This window comes from Pelecanus crispus, chromosome 12 (genome assembly GCF_030463565.1).
Source record: "Pelecanus crispus isolate bPelCri1 chromosome 12, bPelCri1.pri, whole genome shotgun sequence".
NCBI lineage: Eukaryota > Metazoa > Chordata > Aves > Pelecaniformes > Pelecanidae > Pelecanus > Pelecanus crispus.
In genome coordinates this window covers 26,392,484-26,401,200 of record NC_134654.1, presented here as the reverse complement: position 1 = coordinate 26,401,200, position 8,717 = coordinate 26,392,484, and positions in this window count along the sequence as shown.

The following is an 8,717-nucleotide window of genomic DNA, read 5'->3' as shown; positions in this document are numbered from 1 at the left end:
CCGCTGCGTCCCCGCGGGTGCGGCTGAGCTCTCCACGGGCCCTTGCAGCGATGCAAACGTCCCCGCCTCGGCCGCTCCTGCGAGGCCGGGCTGGGGGCTGGGAGGTCTGGGTTTGCTCCCTTGGCTACCGACCGAGCTGCAGCGTCTCCTCCGTCTTTCACACCCAGGCACAGCTGATATTTCTGAAATCAGCGCCGGCAAAGGTGTTATTCTTACAAGTCAAATACACCCTTTGAAGTCACTGTCACCCTATTTTTAACTTTCCTTCCTTCCTGGTAAATATCTAATTAGACACCAAACCAAAGCGGTATTTTTCCCTCCAGAAGCGTGCTCGATCTGCGGCAGCGGCTCCTCTCCCCTCACCGCAGCCGGGGGTTCTTGGTGTCCGACAAACGGCTCTGTCCCTGCAGACCGCGCCCCTCGGCTCGCCCAAAGCTCTGGCCGGCCTTACTTGGGGCGGATAAACAACTGCCGTGGCTCTGCCGGTGACTGTCCGTCCGTCCTTCACCTCGCGTAGCTACAGCATCCCCTGCGCAAGAGAAACAAGACACGATCAGGACCCGCCGGAGCCCTCCCGCCCCCCGGCCCAGGGCAGAACGCCTTATCCAGACGCCGAGACTTTGCCTTTCAAGTTGTATTTTTTGCTGCCTGGCTCATGACGACTCAACTGGAAAGGGCTGGGAGCAGCGAGCGCCTTTCCCGCACCCATCGCTCCGGCTGGGATGGTTTCCCGCGGTGCTCTCATCCCCGGGGAGCCGTGTGCTCCTCCCGGCCCTCGCCCCCCGTCCTGCACGCTGCGGGGTGCACAGCACTCGTGGGGTGGGGGGAATGTGCAGGGCCTTGCCTTCCTTTGTAAAAACGGAGAAGTTTCTAAAGCTCGTTTTTTAAATTTAGTTCTGCTCACGCTGCCCCACTGCTGCTGGCGGGCTGGAGCAGGCGGTGCAGCCCCGCTGCCGGCCATCGGGCACCGGGAGGGAGCCGCTCCCGGAGGTAAGAATGCAGGAATTCAGGCAAACCCAGAAGGCAATAAACCCCGGAAATATCCGAGCTTACAGGATTAAGCACATACGGCTGCTTAGGGCAGGATTTGGCCTCCAGTGGTGGAGAGGTTCAAGGACAAACACCCAAAGACCGATGGCAGAGGTGGAGCTGTGAAACACATCTTCAGCACAAAGTTATGGCCAAAGGGAGATGAAGCGGCAGAGATTTGCCAAAACCCCACCGAGCCCTGCGTGAGGAGCTTGGCGCCGGCCGTGGGGATGGTGCGGGGACCTGCGCCCGGGTGGGCACGGCCAGGGGCCAGCAGGACGCAGCTGGGACCGGCGCTGTGGCAGATGTCCCCATTGGCATTGTCCATGTCCCCATCCCCATTGGCACCAGCAACCTTGGGGGAGCAACATGTCGTGGGGGATGCTGCTCCCGTGGGATGGTCAACACAGCCAAGCAGGACAACCATGCATGAAGACAAACCGGGAGGGCGAGGAGAGAAGGCAATACTGGAAAACAGAAGAGGAGAAGGCGACAGGAGGAGGCAGGAGAAGGAATACAATGAGCCCCTTCTGTAGGCCAAGAGGTTTGTAGCTGGCAAAGCAAATTATTCCCAGGTTTCACTGTTCACATCTTAAAAGCTTTGGGCTGTCGCTCAGATCAGCAGCTACAGGACCGTCGGCGTAGCACTGCGGCAATCAGGGATGTGACTCCATTCATAATTCATAGCCCAGAGCATCAATTTATAAACTTCCACCCAAGGGCCTCGACGCTCTCGGTACATTAGTTAATGCGGGCAGGATGCGGTGGGGCGGGGGGCTGAGCCGCGGGAGGGGGGCGAGCTGCGGGAGAGGCTGCGCAGCCCTGCCCGAACAAAGCGCAGGAGCCCAGCTCCCGTTCTGCACCCTACCTGCAAACCCACAGCTCGTCCCTCCTGCCCTGAACTGCCAAACAGCAAAAAGAACCGAGATCAGGCATGTGGACATGTTTGATGGCGGCTAAGTCGCCGTTATATTCCTATATTGCCCAGGGAGGCAGTGGAGGCCCCATCCCTGGAAACATTGCAGGTCCGGTTGGACGGGGCTCTGAGCACCCTGGTCTGGTTAAAGCTGTCCCTGTCATTGCAGGGGTTGGGCTGGATGGGCTCTGAAGGTCCCTTCCAACCCAAAGCTTTCCACGATTCTATAAAAAACTCCCTTTGCAATTTCTTTGGAAAGCCCTTGGGGTTTCTTCGGGGAGCAGCTCTGCTTTGGTCCAACACCCCTGCTCAGGGGCTGAGCCCAGTTGGACCATGGAAAGCACAGGATTGAGCCACCAGCTCTGAAGGAACAGCATGGATTCACCCGGGCATGGCCCAGGGTGACCTCAGCCCCATCTCAGCCCTCTGGCCGGGGCTCTCCGCAGGGCGATGGAGCAGGATATCACCCAGCACTGGAATTGGTTTTGATGGAAAAATAAAGCAGCAAAGTTCAGCTGAGCCCCATGTAACCATCCCAGCTGAGCCGTGCCTAAGGGCGGTGGTGCTCACCTTTCCAGGAAGCCATAATCACATACCCCTACCCTCCGGCACCTTCGCTGGCGGCCAGCAGCTCCCGGGCCCCTTTGCCAGGCTGAGCGTGGTCTCCGTGCCAAGCCCCAACCTCTCCGAGCATCCTGCGTGCAGCACCATGCCAGACCCCGGGGGGTGGCCCTGCACCATGCAACGTGCATTGGGGACCCCCCCGTCAGCACCTGCAGCCACCCAGAAAAACCAAGCAAAACCCAAGGGAGCGGAACCCAAGTTCACCCACAAACCGCTCTCCTTTCCATTTACTTTGGGACGCTGGGATGACACGGCTAACAAAAACAATCAAAACCATTTTCAAAGGACACTCTCTTCTCTCTAAATTACAGGGGAAAGTCATCCAGGGCTGAAATTTATGCGCTAGCATCAGATGAAACTTCTTGATCTCTGATGCTCAGAGGCCACTGCAAGGAGAGGTGGAACGCGGCCCGTGGAAGGTGGGACACGCCGGCGCGGCTCAGTGCCAGGCTCCTGCAGAACCATCCTCATCCACAGCTGGTCCAAACCCCAGCAGAGCATGAGGCTGCCCCTTGGCATCAACTCCAGCGTGCTCTCCTCCGAGCTCCTTGGCAGAGGCGTCTCTCTGACCCCTTTCATCTCCAATTCCTGGGCGAGTCCGGGCTCTGCCGGCTCTGCCCCGCGGCACGCTGCGCACATCCTCTGGCAGCGCCAGGGCGGTCGCGGGGAGCTTCCCTGGGACGAGCCCCGGTCACCACCGCACCAGGACCTGTGCTTCAGCAGCATCCCTGTTCTCCTACAGCTTTGCTAGAACTGGACGCATGCAGAGCTGAAGGACCAACTTTTAGCTATTTTTGCAAAAAAAAAAGACTGCCAAGAGCTTGCCCCAGACTTGGCTATGGTGGGAAGATGGTTGTTGCAGCACCTCGCTTTGCGCCAAGCAGGAAATACTGCACTGGGGATTACAGCCCGATGCGCTACCTGGGCAGAATCACACCCAGGAACCACCAAGGCCTCCAGATAACCGGCACTGGCACCGCGCTCCTCGCTGCGCGGCGCTGGGCTGAGAGCGCTGGCATCGCTTGGACTGGACACCGTGCACCCGGGCTTCACTGCACGCACCACGTCCCGAGGAAGAATTCAACAAAATAAAGTGCATTTTTGCAAGCCAGAGAAGGCAGTTCACAGAAAGACGAGGGATAAGTCGAAACCAGATAAACCAGTTTAGAAAAGCCCCAAAGCCTCTCCAACCAGGGCTGCTCAGGACACCCTGGGGCTGGCTGCAGGGCAGGGGAGGGGAGATGCCTCCTCGGCTTGGGGATGCCACCGCCAGCCGTCCCAGCACAGAGGCCACGGTCGCCTGCCCAGCGCTGGGAGTATCTGTCATGTATTTATTACACATTAACCAGAAGTTTACAAATCTTGGGGCCAACACGATCATTTTCACATTTTTCACATTCTTTCACATTTTCACGCCTGCCTGGAGAGCAAAGCAGCAGCCGGAGCCCAGAAAAACCTGCCGCTCTTTGAAGCGTGCCCGGCTGTGCCAAGCCGTCCCCCGCCAGCACCCAGGGCTCGCACCCCGCCCGGGGCGTCAGAGCTCCCATCTCCGGCCCAAGCCCGCGCCGGCGGCCCTGCTCTCCTGCCAAAATCCCCGGCAGGCATCCCCATCCCGGCTGCGAGGAGCGGGGAGATAAGGACACAGCAGGGAATGAGAAATTCAAACCGGGGCAGGCACCCGCTGTTACACCAGGACCACCCCGGGGGGCTCCCAGCGTCGCCCCTCATGCCAGCCGGGGGTCGGGGAAACTGAGGCAGGCAAGCAGAAGCGATGGCCCGAGCTGCGTGCTGGCCGAGCGCGCAGGATGGGGACGAGCCCCCACGGCGTGGCTCACGGCCCTGACCCCCACCCCACCGGGGATGCCCAGCCGCAGCCTGGAGGGGATGGACGGCAGCGCATCCCGGCAGGGACAGCCAGGCTTTCAAGAGGGAGAAAAAAAAGAAAATCCTTTGGTTTTGTTTCCGAACTAACCATGCACCGGTTTGATTTTTGATTCGAGCGCAGCAAAGGGCAGCAGGTGCCTTGTGAGGGGTTTGTCCGTGGGGCAGAGGGTGCACGAGCTCCGCGTCTGCCCCATTAGGCCTCCTCGGTCCCGGCGTGTTTACCAGCAGAGCTGCGTTCCTGGTACAACTGTCCTGACAATGCTCCGAACAGAGTCAAGACTTTATTCCAGGAAAAGGTTTTCTACTGAATAGTTTATGCTAGTTCCCCTAACAGAATAAGCAGCACCGACAAAAACATACTTCTGCAGATTTACTAGGATTTCTGCCAGCTCCTGAGACAGGAGAATGTTTTTCACCATCTAACTGCTGGGTCTTTCAGAGAAAACATTACACATGCCGAGCAGGGCTGGGCGAACCCTGAGCAGAATAAATGAACTGGAAGTCCCTGACCCATCCGGCGGCAGAAAGCAGGGGCCCGCGCTCCCTTTCTGTTTGCAGCCCGCCTGTTTTCCAGCTCCTGACTGATTTATGCCCACTGACGGGACGCTTGCTCTCCTTCGCTATGGTTTGCAGAGCCCTCAAACACCGGCCACGCACCCAGGCTGGGAGCGGCGCAGAAGTCTCCGGGAAGACGCAGAAGCACGTCCCGGTGCAAGCCGCTGCTTGGCACGCGATGAACACGCAATGGATGTGCCGGGGCAAAGCATTCCGGCGAGGCACGGGCAAGCCCTCTCCGAGGCCAGGCTGCGGCAGGGCAGATCCCCCCAAAGCGGGCGAACAACAACGGGGGGAAAAAGCATTTCACGGCAGAGCTGCGAAGCCCTGGGCCGGAGAGGCTGCGGCCCCCGGCGATCAGCCCCATCCCTCCCACGGGGCCCCTCCAGCCCCCCTCGCTCCCCAAAGCCTTATTGCACTTGGAAAGCCCAAGGAAAGGAATGAGAAGGTGAAGCAGAGACAGATGCAAAGCACTGACAAGAAATACCAAGGAGTAAATCGCCTTTGTTTTTTCATGCCAAAGATATTTGCATTCTTATTTCTCCCTGGAGGCACAAACCTCTTTTGTTGTCCCATAACCACTTGCACTGTGGCTGCCAGGAAGAATTACAGCTTGGGGAGGGCGACCCATTCTCAAGGAAAAGCTTGTGTAATGGGAGACGGGCTTTTTGAGGCCAGACGAGGTGGTCGCCCTTTATCGTCCCCCTGAAAGGCGCAGCCCCTCGGAGGAAGGGGTTTGCTGCAGGACAGGGCGAGCCGGGGCTCCCCAAGGACACGCGGGGCGCAGTCCCCAGCGCTCCCCATGGCCCAGCGCCTGCATTTCAGCTCGTTTAGGACGGGACCGCGAGGGGTGAAGCTGCCGAAACCTCCCGGCGAGGAGCAGAGCAGCAGCGGCTTTGCTGGAGGCGGCAGCCGTTGGACCAGCATTGCCATGAGAAGTTAGCGGCGGCTTTCTCGAAGCTACCGAGCGAAAGCAATAGCTAGGTTTGCCTGGATCTCTCAGAAGTTTTCAGAGTTTTGTCCCCGCTGCCCGCTACCCTTACCTACACCGCCCCACTAGCAACTCCCATTGGGACAAAAAAAGGGAAAAGCAAGGGAAGGGACTCCTGCCACGTCGGACAGCAGTCCTTGCGGACGGGTGAGGCTCTGAAGGAACACTTTAACCTGGGTCGTTTTTCCAGGGGTACGAACCAGAATCGCCAGGTTCCGCTTTAACCCAGCAAACTACAGTGGGGTCGCGGGTCAGCGCGGGAGGGCAGGCGAGGAGGGGTCCGGTCACCGCCCCACCCTGAGCCTTCTGCTATTACCTGCGGGGAAAAGTCACTCGCCCATGAGCCCAGAGGAACGGTGCGAGGCTCTGAAACCTCCCTGGAAGCATCCGTCCGTGCCCAGCATGTCGAGGCCAGCACCGGGATGGAGCGGTAGCAGTGGCTGTGGCACAGTGAGCCAGGAAACGCAGCGCTCTCAGTGTTTTTCCTCTTTTTTATTGGTTTCAGGGAAATTTAGGGGAAACCCTAAGCGCTCGTCATTTTAGTTCCATCCCCCTTTGCTGGGCACTGCTGGGCGTGGGAAAGACCCTTGTCCCATGCTGTCCGTGCCCGATGTCTCGCCCCCGCCTGCTCCCTTCCTCCTCCATCCATGCAGGCAGTGAGTCCGCCTCGCCTGCCTCCGGTTTGACTCACAAATGGCTACTTTATAAGCTCCCAAACTAAGGGAGATGTTTTCCCCTAAAAAAGCAACATGTGCTGCCCGCAGCGCCGGAGCGAGGAAGGGACGGACGCGCGCCGGCGTCCTCAGAAACGGCGCGCAGGGCTTCGGCGTTGTGCTCGGCCCCGTCCCAGCTGCTCCCGTCCTGTTCCCAGTGCCTCGCTTGGCAAACGGGACGGCGGCTCCTCGCTCCGCTGCGAGCCCAAGCCCGGGATGCTCCTGCTCCGGGATGCTCCGGGCCCCGGGATGCTCCGGCCCCGCATCCCGCCGCTGCGGGGCGAGGAGGGAGGCAGGCGGCCGGACCCCGGCCATGCTGCCCAAAGGGGCTAAAGCACGCGGGGATACCCTTCGCTTGCACCCCAACTTGCACCACCTCGTCCCTTTCCCGTAAGGGGGTCGAGGCCTTTTCTGCAAACAAAGGGCTTGAAAACTTCGGCACCAAAGCGGAGCGGGCTCCGAGAGCCCCCGCCATGGGGGGGGGGGGGGACACGGACACCCAAACCCGCTCGCGGTGCCGCTCACCGAGGGCAGCGCCGGCAGCACCCCCCGCTCGGCCCCTTGCACCGGCAGGGTCTTTGCTGCCGCCGCTCTGCCCCCCTCCTCCGCCCGCCGACCCCCGGGGCAGCGGCGCCCACCCCGCAGCGCGGCCCCGGCCCCGGCTCGGCCCCACCGGCGGGGACCCGGCGCCGCTCCAGCCCCAGCCCCAGCCCCAGCCCCAGCCCCGGCCCCCAGCCCCAGCCCCGGCTCGGCCCCACCGGCGGGGACCCGGCGCCGCTCCAGCCCCAGCCCCAGCCCCCGGCCCCAGCCCCGGCCCCACCGGCGGGGACCCGGCGCCGCTCCAGCCCCAGCCCCCGGCCCCGGCTCGGCCCCACCGGCGGGGACCCGGCGCCGCTCCAGCCCCAGCCCCAGCCCAGCCCCCGGCCCCAGCCCCGGCCCCACCGGCGGGGACCCGGCGCCGCTCCAGCCCCAGCCCCAGCCCCAGCCCCGGCTCCCCCCGCCGCGGGGCTGCGGCGCGGCCGGGGGCGGAGGGCGGAGCCGGGCGCGGCCCAGCCCGCTCCGGCAGGTGCCGGCCCGGGGCCGGGGGGCGGGGGGGAGCCGGGAGCGGGCCGGGGCCGGGGGCCGCGCTCCCCCGCCGCCAGCACCGCCCCTCCGCCGCACACGCGGGGCCGGCGCCGGCGCTGGGGCGAGCCGGGCCCGGCGCACATGGCGCTGCGGAGCCGCCGGCGGAGACCGGCTCCAGCCGGTATATAAGGGCTGGGAGCGAGCGCAGAGCAGCCGCCGGCGCGGGCAGCGGGAGCAGCAGCGGCCGCAGGCGCGGCGGGCAGCGGGGCCGCCTCCTCTCGCCGCCCCGCCGAGGCTCGCCCGCCCTGCCCCGGCCATGGGCAGCCCCTAGCCCCGCCGCAGCACCCAGCGCCGCCCGGTGAGTGGGCTCCCGCCCGGGGGAGGGGGGGGGGAGGAGTGTGTGGTTGTGTGTGTTTTGTTCGCCTTTTTTTAAAATGGTATTTTATTTTTCCTGCCTTTTTGCTTCCCCCCCCCCCCGCCTCCCCTCCTCTTTTCCGCATCCCTTTATTTTTAGCCGGCGGCCCCGGCGCCCGCCGAGGAGCCGGTGCGGCGGTGGCGATGCAGAAATCAGGTCTGAAATGTTCGGAAAGTGATGCAGGGAAGGGGGGGGCGGCCACGCCGGGCCCCTGAGCTCTGACATTTTAATTTTTAATTTTTTTTTCCCCCATCGTAATTTCTTTTCATTCTTAAATGTACATAATGTACACCAAGGTTTGTGGTTTTTTCTTCCTTTTTTTTTTTTTTTTTTTTTTTTTTTGCATCTAAATAGCACGCTTCCTTCTAATCGAATCTCCCCCATTCCTTGTGCAGTGACACAGGAATTCACTGCAGACCCGGTGCCCCTCTCTCGGGGGGGGGGCTCTCCAGGCACTTCCCACAAACTTTGGGCAGAGGCTCAACTCCCGCCTGGGCACACGGTGGTGGTCCTGCCAGCGTCCCC